A 26,616-nucleotide genomic window follows, 5' to 3' on the forward strand; every position below is an offset into this window, starting at 1 on the left:
GAGACAACCTCCACAAAGTCACGTAATGACTTGGACTCATCCCCAGGTCTGCCTTTCTTTAGAGCCTGGGCTTTCCACCCCATCAGTGGCTGCCATCTGTGCTTTGAGATATTCCCATAGCTCCAGAGAACTCCTCAGAGGTCTGGATAGAGTGGAAGTTAGAAATTAATCTAAGCTCTTATCTGATTCACATATTTGATTTTTAGATAGGGTAGCTCTTAAAAAATGATACCATTATTTTCTACTATGGCAGTGGCAATAGTAGAAAAAAATATGAGTATTTGAAAACCTCATATTTTTTTCTACTATTGCCACTGCCATAGTTCCAAAAATAGAAGTAGATATGTGGATATATATGTCAGAGCAATTGAATTATGTTCTCTCACCAACCATATACGCACTGCTTTAAAAAATATATTTATGCAGATTTTTATGTATATGTACATGCACGGAGAGAATGAGAAAGATGCGCTTCGTGTTTTTACCTACAACCTTAACTACCTGCTTTAATTACCTAGAAGGTAATATTTGTAACATTTTGCATTAGTATAAAGGTGACAGTGTTAAATCTGGTGCCATTTTCTCTTCTCTTTATTATTTTATTAACAAGCAAGCTTTGGCATTGTAGCTTTCTTTTCTTTCAAATCCACTTTAATTCTGGCTATAAACAGAGAACATGCAAAACTATTTTGCACGTATATTATATGAAATTTGGAGGTTTTATGGTTTTGACAATACCTGTGATAAAACAGAAATCCCAGGATTCTTTGAGAACTGAAAGTTTGATAGAGGGTCAAAGTCCATCTTTAATGACGGCCAATAGTGTCAATGAAAAGTGATGGACTTTTTTTTTTGCTTTAAATATAAGGAAAAATTGGTTCGGAAGTAAAAGATTTCATAAATATCTACAGTATTAATTACAGTGCAGTAGAGCATCCCAGAGTAGCTAAGGTAGTACTGCATTTTGACCCTAGGTGGCAGCAGAGCACTCCAGGATTGGTGGAGGTCTGTGGCTTGCGACCAGGAGGGAATTCCGGATTTCAACGAAAGGGTCTGAAACCACAGCCATAATCTGTGGAAGCCAAGAGGACAGCTAAGGATTCTGAGGAACTGACACTAATCCCGAATCTGGCAGAAGACACTCGAGCCCCAAATCGTGACTTGCACACAACTATGGAACTGAAGGGGGTTGGAATGCAGAATCTTTTAGCCATCATGAGCAATTAAGGGACCAACACAGGTCTCTGGGTAGGTAGCTTAGAAAGCTTGAATGTTTCAGAGCAAATTTCTTCCATTTTTAAGACACTGGACAGGAAAGGAGATCTGGATTCAAGCTCTACCTTTGCCACTCACTATGCAACATGGGGAAAACCTGGGCCTCAGTTTTCGAATTTAGAATGAAGGCAGCTCAAAGGTTTTTCAAGCTCCGGTATTTTACAGTTCTCCCAGTCCTGACTACCCCTGGATGTTAAATCTTCCTCTGTCTTTAGCTGCATTCACCTGATTTTGTGGATTTGGTCCTCAGCCTCCGTTTCAGGTTTGAGGTTTTCATCTGGCTTGTTTCCTGGCCCTCACCTTACTACACCAGCCTCTGGATTGTCCTTGGTGTTTGATCCAGGTGTGCTTTGGTTTGTTATCTCTTTTCCTTTGTTCCCGGATGCAGAACTGTCTCAGGACTGGTTTAATCTTGTCCTTCTTCCACTTCCACAATGCTCTTCCCAATCCAAGCAAATTACCAGAGTATAGTTATCTTAACTCTAAAGGAGAACAATGCAGACAAAAATTGCTTGTTTGTTTTTTAGTTGTAGGTACACGGAGCGGCTATAGAATACAAATCATGGGAAAAAATGAAAAACATAAGAACTCTGGAAAGTCTTTTTGTTTAACATAAATTATGCAAATTAGTTAAAGAAAGCATGAAGAAGCATTTGGCGTGCATTGAAAACATCTGGGTTTAACTGAAAGAGAAAACAAAACAATGCATAAAACAAATATTTGAATTTAAACAAACAATTTATTAACTTTTATGTCCTAAATTAGGTTTTGCAATGCATTCTCTTTTTTTAAAGAATGGCAAAAATCATTAAGAAATAATAAAATATATATGTAATGTGAATTTACTGGGAAGCCTTGATGATACAAACAAAATCAGTCATCACCAGGATTCTCTATTGAAACCCATGGCAAGTTCTTTGGAATCATTCCCTCGACATCTTCTGGTTCTTGTTTTGGCTTGGCATCTTCTATTGTGCTTTCAGCTTATACCCTGATGCATCACTTTCATTTTTGCCATTTTTATGACATAAAATTTCCATTGAAGAGTCATTTGTATCCATCATTTATGCCTTCTGTTGACACATCTGCATTTTGTAGATCGGCCTCCATGGCATCTCCACGTAGAAATCTGTAGCCAGAAGCAGCACACACCCACCTATGTGGGTTGTGTTACGGTAATGTTATTTTCATATTGGATGATGATTAGGAAAACCATCCTCTTGACATAATGTGGTTTTGGGTGTTCAGCAGTTAAAGAAATACTTGCTTTAGCTTCCATGTTTCCATACTGGTTTCCAGAAGCTACAGGAAGCTACATTTTCCTGTGGAAAGAGATTGGACAAGTTAGCTAAATCTAGGATTGAATTTGTGCTCTGCCCTTTATAATCTGAGCAATGCTAGGCAAGCTCTTTATTGCTTCTAAACCTTTGTTCCCTCTTCTATTAATTGAAAACAATACCTTAAAATAGGGTTTCTTAACCACTATTGACATTTTAACCTGGATACTTTTCTTTATCATGGGGACTGTTCTGTAGTTTACAACGTTTTGGCAGCATCACTAGCCTCTCCCCACTGGATGCCGGTAGCTCTTCTCCAGTTATGATGAACAAACCTGTCTCCAGACATTGCCAAATATGCCCTTGGAGGTAAAATTCACCCTGGTCGACAACCCCTACTTTACAGGATGTATTAAATATGATGATATTTGTGAAGTACTCAATATATGGAAATAACTAATTACTTATGCTCTCTTGGATATTGTATCCACCTCCGATTTGAATTTGTATTTTGAATGCTGAAAATTAAACTACACAGAGAAATAAGACAGGATCCAAAAGCTTTGATGATCATTAGAAGGGATTTAAAGGGGTCATTGAGCAGGAGTTAGGCAGGAAAGCAATTTGAATAATGTATGTTTGGTGGCGTGTATTATAGTGTGACACTGAACATCTGAATCCCTAATGTCTCCATCAACCTCTCTTAATTAGGCAGACATGAGGGTAATGTATTTTTATATAAGGGGGCAAAATACTTAATTTAGGAACACAAAGAACAATTTGGGCATATAAGATTAGCCAGTGGTAATCCTGGCAAATGTCTAAGAGTACTAACAACAACAACGAAATACCCAGAGCCATCCAGGAGACTGTCGTCCTGAGAGAAATACATTTTGCAATTCAGGATCTGTTAGTCTTTCAGCAAGATCTTAAAAATGTCTCTCAAGAGAAGATTTCAGTTTTCAATTGTCTCTTCTCTGTTGTTGTTTTATTGTATAATATGTAGTATTTCATCATGATTTACAATGTAGTATGTGAATTATTAGTTGAGAGATCCAGAAACCTGTACCCATATTCTCCTCTGCAACTATAAATACTGCCTTGGAAATCTCTGTGACAATTCACTATATACTCTGGGTATTGCCCGATGTAGTGTGGACAGTTCTATAAATTAGCTTGAAAGGAAAAGGGTAGTAAATGTGAGTCATGGTACGGCATGCTGCTATAAACAAACTGGGGTGGGCCCAGTGACATTTTGAAGTCATTCAGAAGTGTTTTGTGAGGTCATCTGTCTTATTTGATGCATATTCTTATTAATGGTTTCTTTGCTTTTATTTTTTTTTTGAGAGGAGACAAACAGGAGCTAGGAAAGGAGTGGAGGCAGGTGGGAAGAAGTGTCAGCACTGGCAATTAAATTTAGTAACTCAATTACCTACGGTACCAATAAAAGCTGTAATCATGAGGCCATCTAAAAGGCATTAGCTATTTTACTGCTAATAAAGCCCTTGCCAACAGGAAATGGAACCAGATGCTCTTGGTGGGTGCCAGCAGCTGTTTAGTAGCACAGAATCAAATATGTTGGACTGTGATAGGGCATATGGATTAATGACAAAAAACGTTTTGTATTCATAGAATATCTTCGTTCAAAGAATACCAGTGCATAGTCTGCAAAAATGAGCATGTGAATCCTTACAGGGCCTTCCCTGGGGAGATAGCCCCAAAGGTAGGATGATGATTTTATAGATGAAAAGAACTACAGCAGGAGCACATTAGGATGTGCCTTCCCAGGCCATCTGTGATGGAATGAGCTATAAAATCAAGGCGAGATATGTCCCAGGTTTTTCTTTTTCTTCCCAGCTCTCTAGTTGAGGATGCCCTAGAAGTTTTAGTGCCTACTTCAAATCTGTCAACCTGAGTAGCCAGTGATTGGCTTGAGAGGGGACATCTATTCCGCATCTGAGATCTGAACTTATTTTATGAACAATTAGAGGCTGGCCCTTGGAATGCTAAGATATAAAGCATCACATCTAAATATTTAGATCCCTTTTATTCATTTACTGGATATTTATTAAAATATGCTAAGTGCTAAACATTCGGTTGGAAAAATGAAGTCAATGAAAACACAATGTTTCACACAGAGCTCTCAGGACAGCCTACAAGAAAGAACGTTAATAATATATTGAGGCAAGTATAATGGATACAAATAGTCTGGTTGGGAGAGACTTGGTGGAAGTCATGAGAGAGGCACGTCAAAGCTAGATGAGAAGGAAGAACAAGAGATATCGAGGTCATGAGTGGAGAGAAGAGACAATGCCATGTGGATGGCCGAGCATGTCAAAAGCCTAGTGGCAAAAAACAATTTTCTATTCCAAGAATAATAAATGTAAAGTTACATAGGAAAGGAAGTGAAGGAAGGAGAGTGGTGGAAGAAGATCTGAAGAATTATTCATAGGACTAAATTATTATAGGTACATGAAGAATTCAGGTGGTGAGATCAGGTGGGAAGGACACCCAGGGGTTATTCTGCTGGCATTCTGGAAATGGATAAAATTGGAGATGAGAAAACTAACGTGGTGGCCGCTGTAATCCAAAAATGAGGTCATGAAAATCTGGTGGTGTGCAAGAAATAACAGAAGGTTTCAAGAAATACATAGCAAATGGAATCTTCAAGACTTGGTGATCATTGGATGAGGACTGTTTCTGAGTCTCTCCTACTCCGGGATGTAGCCATCAGGTCCTAATTCAAGGTGACTTGAGTGTTCCAAGGCCCTGCATGTGGAACTACAATGTTTCCCTCTAGCTCACTGAAGCTGGCAAAGGCAGAGCTCAGATTCTGTCACACTTACAAATTCAGGAAAAGCATTTACTTTCAATTTCTTGGAGATAGAAAGCTCCCTTTTAATAATTACTGGTTATAATAATAGCCTTGCAGATTGTTCAAAAGCTTAACAGACTGTAACACCAATTTTTAGACCTAAGAATTTCCACATGGTTTTCCTACTACAAGTACATTGCAGATTGCAGTGACAGCTCTGATAGGGCAATGGAGAAGACAAATAGTGACTGATATTTTCGCCCCCGTTTTCTATAAAGCAAGCACTTCTACAAATGGTATATGGAAGTGCCCATCTTGTTATTCTCTCAAAAGTACTGAGAACTACATTAGGATTAAAATTAAATAAAATTTACCAGTTCAGAAGAAAGAGTGATTGATTGAGCTGTCATTCTTTTGTTAAAGATTGGTAATGAGGTCAAGTCAGATATTTTGAGTATCATATTGGTATTTTCTTCAATCGTTATTTTTTTTCTTTTATTTGTGATGATTTTTACTTATAACGTTTGATTTAAAAATTTTGCAGTGGCATACCTTAAGGTGAACTTTACTGAATCAGGCTCTATAAAATTCCCTCCTAATAGAATATGACAAAGGTAGTGGAAATATATTGCATTATATAAGACATCCCCTTTGCAAATTGGAGCGAGAGCGTCTCTGTCGCTTTGAAGTAAGCTGCCATGTTGTAAGAGAGCCTCGTAGAGGAACAGTTGGGAAGGAATTTCTACTGGCATGTGGAAGCTGAGAGTGAACTCTGCCTAACAGCCCCCAAGAAAATGGGAACTTTTGTCCTATAATCAACTGGAACTAAATTCAGCTAGCAACTGTGTGGTCTTGGAAGAGGATTGTGAGCTCCAGAACACAGCCAATATGACAAGCTGATTGCAGCCTTGTAAGACTCTGAACAGAGGAGTTGCTTTATGCCTGGACCCCTAAACAGTGAAAACTGAGATAATAAATGGATATTGTACTAAGCTGCTGGTGATGATTTGTTATACAGCAATAGATAACTAATACAGTTTTCATCTGGTCAGATCTATTTTCATGTGACTTTTCCACTGTTTAAATTCCATAGGGATACTCTGCCCATATCAAGATCATTAAATAGTTTTCTAATAATGACATGTGTTCAAGTTCAGATTGAATGCTGAATATTCACTAGAAAATAGGTCAATTAAATGAGCTCTATGTTTCCAATTGATTAATTAATTTATTCTTTCAATTATTCATTAAGAAAAACTATTGATCTCAACATCAACTGTATACAAAGCACATGATGAATAAGCCACCATTCTTGTGTTTGAGAGGTTGTAGTCTGGTGCAGCTACAGTTCGAACATAGATAAATATTTTCTCTATAATAGGGGGAAAACTATAAAAGAAGCATGTGCAAAAGTTAATAAGAATACATATATATATATATTTATTTTTTAAAGGATGATATAAAAGGTTCAAAGAAAAGATATTCCTGTCCTGCATCTCAAGATATGCAAATGAGATTATCACACAGAAAAGAAGTCAGGAAGATATTCTGGAAAGAGAAAAAAAGATATGCAGGGACATCGAAACATTGAAATAGGCTTTAGGCTCAATGAGGGTGGATCCATTTCTGGCTCTATCACTTTTGTCCTAGCACTTAGCACTTTTCATTGGCTAAGTCAGCTTTTAATATGACCTGAATACATGAAAGAATGAATGCAAGCAACTGTGCAAGAAATAATGAGAAGCAGTCAGGAACAGAAATTCTTTTGCTCTGGCTGGAGCAGGAAGTGGGCTGGTAATCGGATGTGAATGGGAATGGGAATGGGAGGTAAAGGGACTTGTTTGTGTAGAACCTTCACACCTGACACCCATTCAGATCTTAATGAAATGACTGGCCAGTTTTATCTGATAACAGAGAAAAGTTTTGTTATTGTACACAGAACTTCTTAATGTGATAATGGTTAAAAAACTAAAACTCCTGATTTCTTTAGCTTTTTAAACTTTTGAATTCAATCTATTAATTTTTTTTTCTGATGATAATCCAAATGTACAATTAAGATGGTAGAGTTCTGAAAGCATTGGCAGGGATATATCAATGTATCTATGCTGTAGAAAAGAATGTGAAATCGAGAGCCGGGTGCGATGGCTCATGTCTGTAATCCCAGCACTTTGAGAGGCCCCGGAGGGTGGATCACCTGAGGTCAGGAGTTCGAGATCAGCCTGACCAACATAGTGAAACCTGTCCCTACTAAAAATACAAAATTAGCTGGGTGTAGTGGTGCATGCCTGTGATTCAAGTTACTCAAGAGGCTGAGGCAGGAGAATCGCTTGAACACAGGAGGCAGTGAGTGGAGATTGCCCCATTGCACTACTGCCTGGGCAACAAAAGTGAAACTCCGGCCCCTCTACCAAAAAATTAAATAATGTGAAATCACTGTTCAAGCAACAAGGTAGTTTGTTACCTTAATATCGGCACCATGAAGCAGTTTACACTGACGGTTTTCATAATCTCTCTTACCTCAGAGTCTTAGTGTGATGTAACTTCTTGGTGCATGCTGCAAACGATGCCCATAAAATTTGGAGGCTGATTTCTGAAGTCATTAAAGTTCCCCTTGTGATGTTATTTCTGATATTATTTCTCAAGTATAACTACCATAATTTATTATCTTCTTGACTTCCATAATCTGGAATCAGAAGCCTTTTGCGTTTAACACATTATGAAGTGAGAATTTAAAAAAATAATGATAGTATAATTTTCCCTTCCTATGCTGCTCTAGGAGTTTTGTTGATGAAACATTTCCTATGTAGGGAAAATGCATTACTGAATAAAATTTTCAAGGATGCTTTCTGACCAGAACTGCTCATAATGAGATAAGATCGCTTGGCATAGACTGAGAAGAAAATAATGTATTAGACAGACACATAGATGAATACACACATACTGTAAATATAGCACCTTTAAAGGGATTTTGCTGAACTGGTATCATTTTAAGAATCTAGTGATCATTTGTACAGTTCTTTAACACCCAAGAAGCACGCCTGGTCTTCAGCATTTGATGATAATGAAAAATATGTTTGCATATCCATGCTCATTATTGGAAGCATTCCACCATTGGTAAATATTGAAATTTCCATAAAAATGCAATGAATGTGGAGCTGGCATGGACATATATATGAGATAATGAGTTACAATCAGTGCCTTCTTAGATATAGCTGCGATGGTAGTCTCCTGTATATTAATCCTAGCAGGAGGTCATATTAATTCCTCATCAATAGTTTCCTTTTCAATGAAGTGACTTTTGAAATATAACAGGTCATAAATGTGCTTGCTTTTCCATATCATATTTGGTAAATACCCCATTTTTGAGTGTCTTTAACTCAGCATTTTGGCAATGGATTTGCACTGGTGCTTTGTCTCTTTTTTTTTCTCTGATTCTACTCTGAGAATGTTTTCTCTTACTTGAGGAATTGACAGATTTTGAACTGTATGATTATGCAGCACCTGGTCGAAGCTTGCAGGTTTGTTCAGATGAGATTTTCTGGAAGTCAAGAAGGTCTGTGTCCAACATCATGAAAGGCTTATTACTTGAATATAGATATGGCAACTAGATATTTGCAATTGTTTGTAAATAAGAGTAAGTTCTATGTATGCTTCATAAAAATCATCAACATAAGTTCCCAATCTACATACTCATTCATAAACACCCACAGGATAGAAGCACAAGAAGTGAAAATAAGGGTGATTGGCTTGAATTGCTTGTGCTTTTGGTTCCTTGCAATCAGTTTGTACATGTGGTGTTTTTGTGCATTAACTAGGGAATAGGGGGCAGTAAGTTCCAAAGAGTCAAGAGAAAATATAAAAAAGTTTAAAATTGATATATATTAAATTAAAATAAATTAATAAAATTACAATTAAGTGTCATAATATCATCCACATCTCCTCCTAAAGAGTGTTTAAATAACTGCGATATGTTTTATTAGCCATGGTTTACCTCAGTGCACTTGCCACAGTTTTGAATATGACAAATCTACTACTCTAATTTGAGGAACTTCTGGAATATGTCACAATAACCTACAAAGTAACAAATAACAGCTTCTGTTTAATCTGGATGAAGATAAATTCTGAGAAAAGGAGTTGACACAAAGCTAGTTGAGGGGGATATTAATTATTATGCAAAATAATTACCTGTGAATTCTCTACTGAATAAAGTAAATAAGGCACAAAGCGCTGTTGAAAACATCTGTGTCAGACTGAATCTGGGTAAGTAAATGGCACAGTTAAAGCTACAAAATAAAAGAGACAGATGAAGTTTAAAGATAAATTTTCCTAAGTAAAAAGACTTTATAGGCTTCGAATACACAGTAATGTTTTAAATGTTAAATAGATACTTCAACAATTGTCTGTTTAGTGGGCTAGAACATAAAAAGAGATGACATATTATACTATATTGACTTACATTTGCATCATGACTGTATCTGGGAGAACAGTATATATCGTTAGATATTTATATTATTGTTTTATAAACCAGCATTTTATGATTTAAACATCACATTCAGAGTTGATTTTCACCTTAGCTGTACCACATTAAACCATGAGTTCTATGAATCACTAAAAATTTCTTACCTGACTTATTTAGTGTATCTGCTATTCTGTGGATTTTTTACATAGGGATGATTAATTAATGTATTTACTACAATTATATACCAATTTTGGCTAAGATTGCTGATATGTGTTTAGAAAAGTATTTATTATATTTGCATCTTTGCTTATTTAATGATGTGATCATTATGTAATTGTGCTGTCATTATGAGTTCTAAAATTATGCACTCAGTACTTATTTGTTGTATTATGTGGGGGCTAAATCTATTACTTCACATGTTCAACTATTGACTCGATTTGTATTTCACCTGTAAGTTTAGTAACAAAATTAACATATTTATTAATAAGGTAAGAACTCTAACTTCAATAAATCTTAATACTTCAGCTGCCAAAGAAATGTAGAAGAGTGATCTAGTTTTGAAGGCTCAGGATATTTTTCTTTTATTTCAATTATAAGAAAAAGAATTAAAGAACTTTTGATATTTATGCAGATCAAAAGTAATGGTCATAGATTTTAAATATACTTAAGAATTTACTATAATATTAATTTCCCGTTTCCTCACCAAATATTATATAAATCTATGAATCTTAACTTGTTAATCATCAGAAAAGAAATAAGTAAACATTATCAGTACATGACTTTTGTGTTTATTATTTTTAAATATGAATTAGTCAAAAGCAAAAGCTACAAAATGAAGGACTAAAGATAAAAGTTTTTTTTAATTTACTGTACTTTAGATTCTGGGGTACGTGTGCAGATCATGCAAGATTGTTGCATAGGTACAATCACAGCAAGGTGGTTTGTTGCCACCATTCCCCCATCACCTATACTTGACATTTTTCTCCATGTTATTTCTCCCCCAGCCTCCCTCCTGTAGCCCCTCTCAATGGACCCCGGTGTGTGATGCTCCCCTTTTTGTGTCCAAGTGTTCTCATTGTTCAACACTCACCTATGAGTGAGAAGGTGGTGTTTGATTTTCTGTTCTTGTGTCAGTTTGCTGAGAATGATGGTTTCCAGGTTCATCCATGTCCCTATGAAGAATACAAACTCATTGTTTTTTATGGCTGCATAGTAATCCATGGCGTAAAGTTTCTTAATCATTATAATTGTCATTAAACAATGTGAATGAACCTTAACATTTAGTATCTGTGTGCCACAAAGCTATACAAGTGAATTACACAGTATGTACATGTTTCAAGACATCACTACACCTAGAACAACTGCAATCTGCTGAAGGGATTTTTGTGTTCATTTCTCTATGATCAAGAGTGTTGGTTTGGAGAGTCTCTCTCTTTTTGTCTCTCTCTTTCTTTCTTTCTCTCTCTCCTTACCTGCATCATATTACAAAAACTTTGGAAATAGACACATGCAGATTTGATGTGGTGGTCAAAACAACATCTTTTAAAATCAAATTTGTTAGGTTTTACTGAGTTGGTTTTGCTTTACTAATTATGGAAGCCAAATTTAAGGTTTTTATTATTTCTTATCTTGTCCAATATTATTAGAATTCAATATTTAAATAGAGCTAAATTATTTGTTTTTTCCATGATGACTGACTTGGTTATTTATTACAGTACAGTGAGTAGTTAAGTGTCTACTTTTTTCCTGAGTTTTGATATCCAATCCAATTGAAAAATAAGCCTCTTGGGAGTCTTTTTTCACCATCTGTAGAATAAAGACCACTTCAAAACACATAGGCTGGGAGGAGACTCAAGAGGGCATGGTGAGAACAACCCAGGATTGAAGCTCTTGGTGAATGTGCAGAGAGGGTGAGTCAGGGCCACGTTTCCAGACGGATGTTTCTTGCCCACAGAACGGGGAAATTCCAAGGTATAAAAGAGACGTGGGACACCAGGCAGAGGTTTTGGCTGGTGCAGCCAGCAACTGGTGCAGCCGGCGGCCGGCGCTGTAGCACAGTGGCACTACACAGCACTCCGCACAAAGCACACTGGTCCGGGTGCCCTTTTGAACTGGCAATCTGACTTGAGAGGGCTGAACTTGAGACTGAACGGGACTTGGACAGTGAGCCAGGCAGGGAAATTTCAGGGAAACAGCGTTTGGGGTAGTGCAGTGGGACCAACAAAACGGCAATTCCAAACGCTCTGGGTGGAGAGGTTCCCTGAGGGCACAGCTGAACCCAGGATGGTGCAGCTCTGTGGCGGGGGGGATCTGCCATTACCGAGGCAATCTGCGCCTACTGAGGTACACACCCATTGCTGACACAGCCTGCCATTGCCGAGGCAACCCGCTACAACAGAGAGACTCCACTGCAGGGTGTAGCCTGTGGCAGCAGGGCGGAGACTGCAGCAGCATGGCAGAGTGTGCAGAAACAGGGCAAACCTCACACCAGCAGGGCTGAGCCTCGGCAGGCAAATAGTGACTAGACTGCCTCCTAACTGGGCAGGACAGCACAACGGACACTCACAAAGAAAGCCCCAACCCCCCCCGAGACAGAGCATCTGAGAAAAAAAGGGTTTTTCTATGAGTTCTGCTGCAGCAGAATTAAACGTAGCAGCCTAACAGCCCTGAATGAACAACAGAGCTCACAGATCAGCACTTGAGCTACTATAAAGTACAGGCTGTCTCCTCAAGCAGCTCCCTGACCCCTCTATATCCAAAAGACTGACATTTGGCAGGCATCGTTCTGGGACAAAGATAGCAGAAAAAGAAACTGGTAGCATCCCTCACTGTTCCGCAGCTGCTATAGGTGCACCCCAGACAAGCAGGGCCTGGAGTGGACCTCAGCAGTCATACAGTGGAGGGGCTAGACTGGTAGAAGGAAAACCAAGTAACAGAAATACTTCATCATCAACAATCTGGGCGTCCACTCAGAGACCCAATCGAAAAGTCAGCAACTACTCAGATGACAGGTGGATAAATCGACAAAGATGGGAAGAAACCAGCGCAAAAAGGAGGAAAACACCCGAAACCAGAATACCTCGCCTCCTAGAAAGGACCAAAACTCCTCACCAGCAAGGGAACAAAGCTGGACGGAGAATGAATGTGACGAAATGACAGAATTAGACTTCATAAGGTGGATACTGAGAAACTTTTGTGAGCTAAAAGAAAACATTTTATATCAATGCAAAGAAACTAAGAACCTTGAAAAAAGACTTGAAAAAAGATTCGAGGAAATGATAACAAGAATGGATAACTTAGAAAGGAATATGAATGAATTGAAGGAGCTGAAAAACACAATATGAGAACTTCGCGAAGCATGCACAAGTTTCAACAGCCGAATTGACCAAGAAGAAGAAAGAATATCAGAAGTAGAAGATCAACTCAATGAAATAAAATGGGAAACCAAGATCAGAGAAAAAAGCACAAAAAGGAATGAACAAAGTCTCCAAGAAATGTGGGACTATGTGAAGAGACCTAACCTACGTTTGATAGGTGTACTGGAATGTGACGAAGAGAATGAATCCAAGCTGGAAAATACTCTTCAGGACGTTATCCAGGAAAATTTCCCCCACCTAGCAAGACAAGCCAACACTCAAATGCAGGAAATACAGAGAACACCACAAAGATATTCCACAAGAAGAGCAACCCCAAGGCACATAATCAACAGATCCAACAAGGTTGAAATAAAGGAGAAAATACTAAGGGCAGCCAGAGAGAAAGGTCGGGTCACCAACAAAGGGAAACCCATCAAACTCACAGCAGATCTCTCAGCAGAAACACTACAAGCCAGAAGAGAGTGGGGGCCAATATTCAACATCCTTAAAGAAAAGAACTTTCAACCCAGAATGTCATATCCAGCCAAACTGAGCTTCAGAAGTGAAGGAAAAATAAAATCCTTTGTGAACAAGCAAGTACTCAGAGCTTTTGTCACCACCAGGCCTGCTTTACAAGAGCTCCTGAAAGAGGCACTACACATAGAAAGGAACAACCAGTACCAGCCATTCCAAAATCACACTAAATGCTAAAGAGCATCAACATAATGAAGAATCTACAACAACTAACTGGCAAATCAGCCAGCTAGCATCAAAATGGCAATATCAAATTCACACATAACAATATTAACCCTAAATGTAAATGGACTAAATGCACCAATCAAAAGACACAGACTGGCAAATTGGATAAAAATCCAAAACCCATCAGTGTGCTGTATCCAGGAAACCCATCTCACATGCAAGGATACACAAAGGCTCAAAATAAAGGGATGGAGGGAGATTTATCAAGAAAATGGAGAGCAAAAAAAAGGAGGATTTACAATTCTCATTTCTGATAAAATAGACTTTAAAGCAACAAAGATCAAAAGAGACAAAGAAGGCCATTACATAATGGTAAAATGATAGATACAACAAGAAGAGCTAACAATCCTAAACATATATGGACCCAATACAGGAGCACTCAGATACATAAGGCAAGTTCTTAATGACTTACAAAGAGACTTAGACTCCCACACAATCATAGTGGGAGACTCTAACACTCCACTGTCAGTATTAGACAGATCAACCAGACAGAAAATCAACAAGGATATCCAGGGCTTGAACTCAGACCTGGAGCAAGCAAACCTGATAGACATTTACAGAACTCTCCACCCCAAATCCACAGAATATACATTTTTCTTGGCACCACATCACACCTACTCGAAAATTGACCACATATTTGGAAGTAAAGCACTGCTCAGCAAATGCAAAACAACTGAAATCATAACAAACAGTCTCTCAGACCATAGTGCAATTAAGTTAGAATTCAGATTTCAGAAACCAACCCAGAACCGCACAGCTTCATGGAAACTGAACAACTGGCTCTTGAATGTTGACTGGATAAACAACAAAATGAAGGCAGAAATAAAGAAGTTCTTCGAAACCAATGAGAACAAAGACACAACATGCCAGAATCTCTGGGACACATTTAAAGCAGTCTCTAGAGGAAAATATATAGCAATAAGTGCTCATATGAGGAGAATGGAGAGATCCAAAATTGGCACCCTATGTCAAAATTGAAAGAGCTAGAGGAGCAAGATCAAAAAACTCAAAACCCAGCAGAAGACAAGAAATAACTAAGAACAGAGTTGAACTGAAGGAGATAGAGACACGAAAAACCCTTCAAAAAATCAATAAATCCAAGAGCTGGTTTTTTGAAAAGATCAACAAAATAGACAGACCACTAGCCAGACTGATAAAAATTAAAAGAGAGAACAACCAAATAGATGCAATAAGAATGATAAAGGGGAAATCACCACAGATTCCACAGAAATTCAAACCATCATCAGAGAATATTACAAACAACTCTATGCACATAAACTAGTAAACCTGGAAGAAATGGATAAATTCCTGGACTCCTGTGTCCTCCCAAGCCTATACCAGGAGGAAGCTGAAACTATGAATAGACCAATAACAAGGACAGAAGTCGAAGCAGCAATTAAGAGCCTACCACACAAAAAAAGCCCAGGTCCAGACGGGTTCACAGCGGAATTCTACCAGACACAAAGAGGAGCTGGTACCATTCCCTCTGAAACTATTCCAAAAAATCCAAAAAGAGGGAATCCTTCCCAAATCATTTTATGAGACCAACATCATCCTGATACCAAAACCCGACAGAGACCCAACAAGAAAAGAAAACTTCAGGCCAATACCCATGATGAACATAGATGCAAAAATCTTTGATAAAATATTGTCAAGCCGATTGCAACAGCAAATCAAAAAGCTTATCCATCATGATCAAGTAGGATTCATCCTGGGGATGCAAGGCTGGCTCAACATACGCAAGTCTATAAACGTAATTCACCACGTAAACAGAACCAAAACAAAAACCACATGATTATCTCAATTGATGAAGAGAAGGCATTTGACAAAATTCAACAGCCCTTTATGCTAAAAACCCTCAATAAACTCGGTATCGATGGAACGTATCTCAAAATAATAAAAGCTATTTATGACAAACCAACAGCCAATATCATACTGAATGGGCAAAAACTGGAAGCATTCCCTTTGAAATCCGGCACTAGACAAGGATGCCCTCTTTCACCACTCCTATGCAATATAGTACTGGAAGTTCTAGCCAGATCAATCAGGCAAGAAAAAGAAATAAAGGGTATTCAAATAGGAAAGGTGGAAGCCAAATTGTCTCTATTTGCAGACGACATGATAGTATACCTATCATGTCTCAAGACCCCATTGCCTTAGCCCAAAAACTCCTGAAACTGATAAGCAACTTCAGCAAAGTCTCAGGATATAAAATCAATGTACAGAAATCACAAGCATTCCTCTACACGAATAACAGACTTAAAGAAAGCCAAATCAAGAACGAACTGCCATTCACAATTGCTACAAAAAGAATAAAATACCTAGGAATACAACTCACAAGGAACATAAGGGGCCTCTTCAAGGAAAACTACAAACCACTGCTCAACAAAATAAGAGAGGACACAAACAGATGGAGAAACATTCCATGTTCATGGTTAGGAAGAATTAATATCGTGAAAATGGCTATACTGCCCAAAGTAATTTACAGAATCAATGCTATTTCTATCAAGATACCATTGACTTTCTTCACACCATGAACTGGAAAAAACCACCATGAACTTCATATGGAACCAAAAAGAGCTCGCACAGCCAAGTCGATTCTAAGCAAAAAGAACACAGCGGGGGGCATCACACTATTGGATTTCAAACTATACTACAAGGCTACAGTAATCAAAACAGCATGGTACTGTTACCAAAACAGAGATATAGACCAATGGAAGAAAACAGAGGTATCGGAGGCAACACAACATATCTACAACCATACAATCTTTGATAAACCTGACAAAAACCAGCAATGGGGAAAGGATTCCCTGTTTAACAAATGGTGTTGGGAAAACTGGCTAGCCAGGTGCAGAAAGCAGAAACTGGACCCCTTCCTGACACCTTACACTAAAATTAACTCCAGATGGATTAAAGACTTAAACATAAGACGTGGCACCATAAAAACCCTAGAAGGAAATCTAGGCAAAACTATCCAGGACGTAGGAGTAGGCAAGGACTTCATGACCAAAACACCAAAAGCATTGGCAACAAAAGCCAAAATAGACAAATGGGACCTAATGAAACTCCACAGCTTCTGCACGGCAAAAGAAACAGTCACTAGAGGGAATCAGCAACCAACAGAATGGGAAAAAACTTTTGCAGTTTACTCATCTGACAAAGGGCTGATATCCAGAATTTACAAATAACTAAAACAGATTTACAGGGAAAAAACAAACAAGCCCATTCAAAATTGGGCAAAGGATGTGAACAGACACTTTACGAAAGAAGACATATATGAGGCCAACAATCATATGAAAAAATGCTCATCATCACTGGTCATCAGAGAGATGCAAATCAAAACCACACTGAGATACCATCTCATGCCAGTTAGAATGGCGATCATTAAGAAATCTGGAGTCAACAGATGCTGGAGAGGATGTGGAAAAAAAGGAACACTTTTACACTGTTGGTGGGAGTGTAAATTAGTTCAACTATTGTGGAAGACAGTGTGGCGATTCCTCAAGGCCTTAGAAATAGAAATTCCATTTGACCCAGCAATCCCATTACTGGGTATATATCCAAAGGACTATAAATCGTTCTACTTTAAGGACACAGGCACACGAATGTTCATTGCAGCACTGTTTAAAATAGCAAAGACCTGGAATCAACCCAAATGCCCATTGATGATAGACTGGACTGGGAAAATGTGGCACATATACACCATGGAATATTATGCAGCAATCAGAAATGATGAGTTCGTGTTGTTTGTAGGGACATGGATGAATCGGGAGAACATCATTCTCAGCACACTGACACAAGAACAGAAAATGAAATACCGCATATTCTCACTCATAGGCGGGTGATGAAAAATGAGGACACATGGAAACAGGGAGGGGAGTACTAAACACTGGGGGCTATTGGCGGGAAAAGGGGAGGGCCAGCGGGAGGGGGAGCTGGGGAGGGATAGCCTGGGGAGAAATGCCAAATGTGGGTGAAGGGGAGAAAGGAAGCAAAACACACTGTTATGTGTGTACCTATGCAACTGTCTTGCATGTTCTGCACATGTACCCCAAAACCTAAAATGCAATAAAAAATTGAAAAAAAAGAAACCACACATAGGCTGTTTATTAGGAAAATACTTGTTGTGTGAATCTTAAAGTGCTAAAAGATTAAAAGAGAATAAAAAAGTTAAAATCCAAGATATTCTCTTGAAACAAGAATTTTTTTTTAAAGGTGTGTCTTCTGAAGTGAAGGAAGCTGTCGCAGCTCTTGGTGTCTCTTTCTAGGATACATATCAGTTGAGAATCCTAATTTCAGTTTCACTACTCCAGAGAGGTCACTACCCCAATGCATAATCGTTAAGGACTAGGACCAGAATTCAGGAAATAAGCGAAATAATTCTGATTCAAGTCTGTTTTCAAAATTACATTTAGAGATGATATAGAGTTTTTATTTATAATATAAATTGATTGTACCATGGTGTCATAGATAATATATTGGTGTACTATTTAATGTGCCTAGCATTTTCATAGCTGGTATGATAATTTATTGAATAAACATAAGGGACTTTGTGCAGTATATAGAAATAATTGTCTTCTCCACTACAGTAATCAATGTAATGTCTTATTGTCTTTGTTTTGTTACTACCAAGGACCTATATTAAAAAGTAAAATTTTTAAATCCCTGTGGTTGAATATGATGTAATGAACCAAATTTACTTATGCATTCCTGTGACCATTACCTTGGATATTCCCTTCCTTAATTGTATCTGGACTTGGCTGTGTAGTTTGTTTTAGCATTTTGGACAGTGAGTTGATATCAAACATGACAAAGGAGAAGAGATTTGAAAAGCACTTCTCTAATGCTGCTCCCTGTATAGCCTGCTGCATAAAGAGAGACATATGGCCCAGTCAGGTCCCTTGCCCAAGCTGACAGGCAACCATCCCTGAGAAGAAGAGCTGCCCAGATGACCAGCATCTGACTACAGATGCATGAGACAGCACATCCAATACCAGCAGAAAGATCACCTTCTGGAGTCCAGCCAAATTCATGACTCATAGAATTGTGAGCTAAATATGTTTGGGCTTTTTTCTGCCACTAAAAGTTATAATATGGTTTATTATGCAGAAGAAACATATCTAACTCATGTAGAAATTGGTGCCAGAAATGAAGCCCTGCTACAAAAAAAATATAACATTGGCTTTGGGACCATCTGGCAGGTAGTGGCAATGAGGAAATTGTTCACAAAATCCAAAAAAGTAGTTGCAAAACTTAGTAAAGGCTGAAAAAATTTGTGGAGGAAATTGTTATTGGAGGATAGGAAGTGGCTACTTGTATTAAGCTGTCACAAAGAATTGGCAAAACTGTCACCTGTGGTATTTTGAAATTGTGCCTGAAGCTTTTTGGATATGGCTAGAAAGAATGTTGAAAACATTTATCAGGTAATTCTAACCACATAAAATAAGATACTACACCAGGTAGTTGAGTTAAAGAGGGAAACATTTAATGTTTGCAAGAAATTTAGCAGGTAGACAAAGGAACAGGACTTACTGGGTTAAAAAGAAAAACTGGCTCTCAATTTCATTCTCCCCAGCCTGTAAATGATTTCTAAGAAAATGAGATTTGAAGAGACATTTCTAGGTGCAGGATAACTCTGAGTGCCATAAACTTCAGTAAAAACATCTAAAATATTTAAGGCCGTGTCTAGTAGACATTATAAATGAGACTGGGGTTTGTTACCATTGGGAACCAGAGAATTCCTAGCTGTGGGGAGTGTCTTGTGTGTTGAAAGATGTTTAGCGGCATCCTTATCTTTCACCCATGAGACACCAAACACTGCACCCATTCCACTGTGATAACTCAAAATGTCTTCAGACATTGTGAGTGTCTTCTGAAAGGCAAAGTCACCCTCAGATGAGAACCACTGAGTCCATTAAAATAAATTCTAAAGAGCTTTAAGACATTGCCCCCAGAAGCTCAACTTCAAAAAAAAACAAACAAACAAAAAAAAAACTGTTGGCGTATTTTTTTTTTTAATAGAATGGACCATAATCTGACACACAGAAATTCAACACATTTTTAAGAAGGTTGTATTTAACAAATGGCCACACCAAATTAGGGATAGTGATTGCCTCAGTTGCAAACAGACTTCTGGATTAAGAAAGCCATCATGCTACAAACACAGACCATCTTTTTCATAGAAGGAAAAATACGTGAGTAAGTGAATCCAAAATGAGTGGAGAGGGAAGAGCGGAGGGAAAAGCAGAGAGCAATGGAAAGTAATGGTTTGGGGAGTCACAACCTTAAAAAATTGGTTAAATTCTGCTCCTTAAACTTTATGGAAAACTTTTCCTGTCCCCAGTGTAAAGGGCTTGGCAGCAGACACCATTCTAGACCTCAGAAAATTTCTATGGCAATGGACTTCGTATGTCTCCTGTTTTTCTCCCTTTTGAATTGGAGACTCTTTTGTGATTATCCTCGTCCAATATCACTATTGAGTGTTGAATGTGAAAAGGACAGATAAACTTGAGGTTTTATTTTATAGGTTTCTTAAAGAAGAATAAGTATGTGAAAAGATCCCCATTAAATTTGATTGTGGATTACATAGTCTTAGATTTTGAGGTTCGCACTGAGGTTATTCATGAGATTTCTGGAGATCTTGCTAAGAAATGAATGTGCTTTTTAGCATCAAGGAAGTGAGTCATTGGGTCTCAGGGCACATTGTGATGAATATTGTTAAAGTTATGGCTCCTCACTTATTCACGCTTTGCATATTTATGGCCTTATGTGGTGTCTTTCAACAATGAATCTTGACTTAGCCATATAATTTATTCGTCCAATAGAACAATAGCTATTCTGCTTCATATTAACAAATAAGTGAAAAGAGTTTTCCCACTGGGATTTTTTGACTCTCTAAATTTCCACCTTGTAGAGATGTCTGAGAGAGCCTACTAGATGAGGGAGACGCGGGACCAAATCACCGTCATCATTTCACTTGACAAGCAGTCAAACCTCAGAAACAAAAGCAACCTAGAAACAGAAGCATCAGCTGAACACAGAAGCATAAGTGAATTTAGCTAATATCAGCAGATTAGCATAGCTATGTCCAAGTGAAATTAGTGACCTAGAGACACAATTTTGATCTAAATAAATAGTTGTTGTATTGAGCACTAAACTGTTGAGTGGTTTGTAATATAATCATCAAATAAGTATTCCCAGGTAATCTGTTGCTGGTTGTAATTCATATTAAAAATGCTGCAAACTGTCACATTTTCATATCATCTTTATTTTACTATTTATTACATGCAAAATGCCTACTTATAGTAGCTCTTCAATATGTATTTAGTGGAAAAAAATCAGTTGTAATTAGCCCCAAGTACTTGGTTTGATAGTGGAGCTGTGTTTCCAGCTACCAGATTGTCTTCTTTGATGACTTGGGAAAATATTTCACCTTTAGATTGGTCCTCTATTAATTTTAAATTATTGATTCTCTCCTTTTCTTGCAATCTAATTCCAAATCTAATTCTAAGGGTGGCTCTGTGGTAAAGGAAGATTGTAGCAAACCCTGTCAAAATCTTCACAAAAAAAGCTCAATATGATGATATACAAGCAGATGCTATTTTTTTCTTAAAAATTATTCTTAATGATGAGGATGCTCATTAATGAGATTATAGAGACAGACCTCATTTGCATAACTATAGTAAAAGGGAGCTAAAGAGAGTAGCTCTTCCTCTTCATGTGTGAGAAAAATTGAAAATAGCAATATGCTCAATAGCCTATGTGCATGTTCTAATCACAGGGCTCTTCATGTCACTTTTAAATTAACATATAAATAGCTGCTATTTAAATCTCTGTCTTTGAATGAATTACCACACATCAACTAGATATTACTATTAATGAGATAGTACTGCATAGTATTATAGAAAATGGGTATCTCTATTAGGACTCTTGAAAATTTGAGGAAATGATGAAGAGTGTGGCAGATGTCTTCTTCAGACTAAGAATTGTTTGACATATACCCAAATCTACCCTGACTTGAAGTGCCTTGGAAAATGGGAAATGAGCCAGAATGGTGTGAGTAATAGAGTTGTGATGGGAAATGAGCCAGAATGGTGTGAGTAATAGAGTTGTGTACGCATTACCCATTATAACAAGATTTGCATTTTTTTTTTTTTTTTTGAGATGAAGTTTTGCTCCTGTTGCCCAGGCTGGAGTGCAATGGTGCGATCTTGGCTCACTGCAACCTCTGCCTCCAGGATTCAAGCAATTCTCCTGCCTCAGCCTCCTGAGTAGCTGAGATTACAGGCATCCACCCTTATACCTGGCTAATTTTTGTATTTTAGTAGAGACAAGGTTTCATCATATTGATCAGGCTGATCTTGAACTCCTGACCTGAGGTGATCCACCCGCCTTGGCCTCTCAAAGTGTTGAGATTACAGGTGTGAGCTACCATGCCCAGCCCTGCTTATTGCTTTTTAAAAGTTAAAATATATAATATTTAATATTATATATTAAATATTAAAATTTATAATATTTTATATTATATATTTTATAATAAAATATATAAATTAAATAAAATAAAATATAAAATATATAATAAAAGCACAAACCAGGGAAGTTTGAAATAATTTAATTTTTAACCAAAATTTTTTTCTTAGTCAACAAAAATAATATAATATGCAGCAATTTTTTTGTGCTAAAAAGTGAAGAGAAACAAGGTGGCATGTTCCTATGTCAATAAAATCAGAACATTTAGTTAAAGCAACATTTCTACAGGTACATTAATTGTATAGCTATTTTGAGTAGAAGCATACTTAATCTTATGCACCTTAATCATATAAGTTAAACATATGATTTTATATTTAAGTTCTTTATGAATTTATAAAAGAATAATATTTTATTTCATAGGAATATGTGCATATAGATGCTTTCAATAAATGTGAGTACTATCTATCCTAGATTAAAAAAAAATAACTCCAGTTTCAAATAATGTTTCTCTGTATCCATCAATGAGTCTTATAAGTTTAGTATTTACCAATATTCATTAATTTACTCAATAATTGTTCCCTAATGGAAGTCTTATCAGTACCAGATGAAGCTTAAAAAAATAGTAAGGTGTTATACTGAAGGCCTCTTGATAATCACATCTATTTTTGTAGGTCCTGTTAGAATCACAAATCCTTCAGTGGTTACCTGAATGCAATGAAGTGGGTGTAGTTTTAATTGATATTATCAGACTGTATGATGTTGATATATCTATAGTTCTAGTTACATTTTTAATCTTGAAGTATTCTTTTACAAAAGAACAGTGTGATATTTCTTAATTATTATTCAGATTTGTTTCTGATTTCAGTAACTATAATTGCTTCACCATCACTTCTAAAAGCAACAGACTCACTGAATTTTATTATATAAAGCTATTTTTCAAGGTTAGTGCCTGATTTTATACATGAGACTGAATAGCACAAGTTTTCATTTAAAAGACTTTCAGTATTTTTTTCATTAGTATACGTTGGTCCATTTTTTACTTGTTGCTTGCTAATTAAATTTTACGAGATTGAATTGGATTGGGTTATAGTTAAGAGTGCTTCTGACAGATATTTTGATTGTAGGTTGATATAATTTTAAGTTATATATCAAGAATTGTGTTGATTTAAAAAATTTACTCATATAAACATTTTTATTTAATCTAAGGCAATTTCCCTGCCGTTTTCATATATTATGGTTTTTCCTATAACCGTTTCTGTTCTTGCAACACTTTTCAGCTCTACATCTGTCAAGTAATTATTTTTCCTTTTTTGTTTCAAAAACACTTCACTCTTCATCTTCCATAATAAAGCTATACAGATATTTGCATAGATCTATTTAGCCATAGCATTAAATTTGTAGTTGTGTCTTCCTCTTTTCCTGTCATTAATCTAAATATGCAGAAAGAAAATGTTGGAGTAGACTTATATTATCCCATCAAAAAATACTAAAGCATCATCACTTTAGTTGGTTGAATGAAAAGACAGTATAGCAGTATAAATTGTTATATATTAATACAATGTTCACAATACACATATAGGTCAAATAGTATTGTTGCCTATATGAGGTGTTAAAGCAAATTAAATATGGCTTGAAGACTCAGTACTTGTATATTTGAGTCCTTGTGGATGAACTGCAACCTAACTTAATGGGTAGACAAGAATGAGAACCTAACTGGGAGTGTGTGCCTATAACAGTGGCTGGGTCTTGGCCAATCCCAGCAGCCACACTTCAACCACATACTTGTACACTGTTGAGTATTCAAACTGTGTTCAAATAAGGCAAACATTGAGTTGTAACCAATTCAGTTTTTTTCTGTACCTCAGTTCCGATTTCTGTATGTCACTTCTCATTTTTTGTCTATAAATTGTCTTCCACGATGTGTCTGCGCTGGTGTCTCTGAATCTGCTGTGATTCTGGAGGCTGCCCAATTTGCAAATCGTTCATTGCTCAATTGAACTTCTTTAAATGTAATTCAACTGAAGTTTTTCTTTTAATAGAGGAAAGAGTAAAAAAGTGGTTGCACGATTTTCTAAAGATTACAGTCTTGAGACTGTGCTTTGAGCCACCACCCTGTGATAAGTAAAGTTCAGCCTTTATCCAGGAAAAATGTTTCCCAAGGTTTATTTCTCAGATATTGTTAATTCACTGCACCAGAATTATTAAAGATTATTGTTGCAAATTTCTCACTTCTCATAGTTGTTTTCTTAATATTTAAAAAATACATCATATTTGAAAGCTGACACAATATGAATGATTCCTAAATTAAATAATATTTAGACAAATTTACAATATTACTTTCAATAATAGGTAACAGTTTATGTGTAAAGTCAAAACACATTTATATTAATGTTAAACTTCCTACAAGTCAGAAATGTTGTATATTTTAAAAAGTGGAAACAAATCAAATTCTACAGTATTTTACCACAGGGTTTATAATCCAGTAGATTGAGATGAAGGAGGGTGGAAATTTTATTCAGAAAATTAACTCTGCCTGCTTGACTCAGTCATTCAGATACTCATCTAAAAAGTCGACATATTTAGGAACTAAGTAAATTTTATTTGATCTTACTTAGCAAGGACTTCCTTCATTGGATCTTCACACACACACAGATCTTTGATTACCTTTTCCTGACTTGATAAATGCTTGAAGTCTACTGCTATGAGCTCTTAAAGGGAAAGGTCATTATAAGCTCACTGTTTTTAGTTTCTGTGTATTTATATATTCTCTCTCCCTTCTTTTAGCTCTTTCTCTCTCATTCTTTTCAAACTTCTTTCTCCAGGAACATGTCAGAAACAGTTCCACATATGTCTTCAACCTCTAGCAGGGAAGTACAGCAGGAATCATTTAAAAATTTGCAAGGATGATCTGGAGAGAAAATACTAAGTTCATTTCTTTTTTTAATGAGATTAGTTATTTTAGCTCTTTTTACAGTGTGATAGTAATTTAATAGTTGCAAAATACTATCATATATTTTATATAGGACATATTGGAAAAAATTTAGCATGAACCACAAGATCTTAGGTGTATATTTATTCCTGTACATGTATATACAAACAAGTGACAAATTCAAGGCAGAGAAACCTAAAGGTGATCTATTAGATGTGTTTCTGAAATCATGGAGCTTATTTTTGAATCTTGTACTGAAGTGTATCATGATTTACAATTCACTAAAGTCTGTAGCAGTGCTCTATAAATACTTCATGAAATATTCGATTGAAAGTATTAGCATTTTGAGATACAGCAGAAATTATTTATATGCCTTTCCTTTTGGAAAACAATTTTGTCAGTATATATGAAGACATGAAAAACTCTTAGGTTTTGTTTATAGTTGGGAGATCTTGTTTTAGAATTTACTATAAGCTGTAGCTTTGCATGTTGAGATTCTGCCTTCATTGCAATAGAAGCAAATTCTTATACAGATCCGTGTGTGTGTGTGTATATATATATATTTTTTCCTTATATATATGGAAAATTCTTAAACATATCCACATACATATGGGTTAGCATCATTAAGAAATGCTGCATATATTGCAAATTTGAGTTTAAGGTATTTTAGTACCAATATTCAATATTTTTAGAAGCATTAGCTTTTTCCTATGGGCAACAAACATATTTTCTTTCTTCATCTAAACTTCAGTAAAGAAAGAAGAAAAACTGCTTATGTGAATTTGGCTAAGTGGCTAAGAATAAAAACTGTCCTTGGAAATAAACATACAGAACACATCTTGAGTATTTAATTTCTAATATAATTAAAAAATAAATATTTATATGTAATGTCTAGAAATAGATGTTTTCCCATTTCTGCCCAGTCTTTATTCCCAAAACTCATTATATTTCTCAGTTATCAGCAATTTGGGGTAATTACATTTAGTCATGTTTTAGAGAGAATAAGATGAGGAAAGATGGTCTGTTCTGTTCAGTAAACATCTATCAAACTCTTACTTCATTCTAAGCAATACGCTTAGTGCCATATGTACAAAAAGTGGGGAAAAAAGTGCCTGTATTATAATAAAAATGTTCAGAAATAGTTGTGATAGACTAAGTGGTATTATAGATAATAAGGAGAAATGACTACTTTTAAACAGAGAATTAGAAAATACTTTATGAAATGAAGTTGATAATTTAATTTCTAAAATGTTTAAAAGGTCTAGGACAAAGGTAAA

The 26,616-nt window shown here is 36.5% G+C and overlaps 1 long non-coding RNA gene across 2 annotated transcripts in view; it reads right to left on the reverse strand.

Annotated features, from left to right (window-relative positions):
* Nucleotides 1-346: 346 nt before the first annotated feature.
* Nucleotides 347-26,616, reverse strand: part of LOC128931343 (uncharacterized) — a 108,192-nt gene continuing 81,922 nt past the window's right edge. For both annotated transcript variants that reach the window (XR_008479612.2, XR_008479613.2), the window contains 2 exons: nucleotides 10,917-10,998; nucleotides 347-2,597 (listed from right to left, as the gene is read on the reverse strand). This is a non-coding gene — a long non-coding RNA (uncharacterized LOC128931343). The remainder of the gene's footprint in view (nucleotides 2,598-10,916; nucleotides 10,999-26,616) is intronic.

Source organism: Callithrix jacchus, chromosome 2, assembly GCF_049354715.1.
Source record: "Callithrix jacchus isolate 240 chromosome 2, calJac240_pri, whole genome shotgun sequence".
NCBI lineage: Eukaryota > Metazoa > Chordata > Mammalia > Primates > Cebidae > Callithrix > Callithrix jacchus.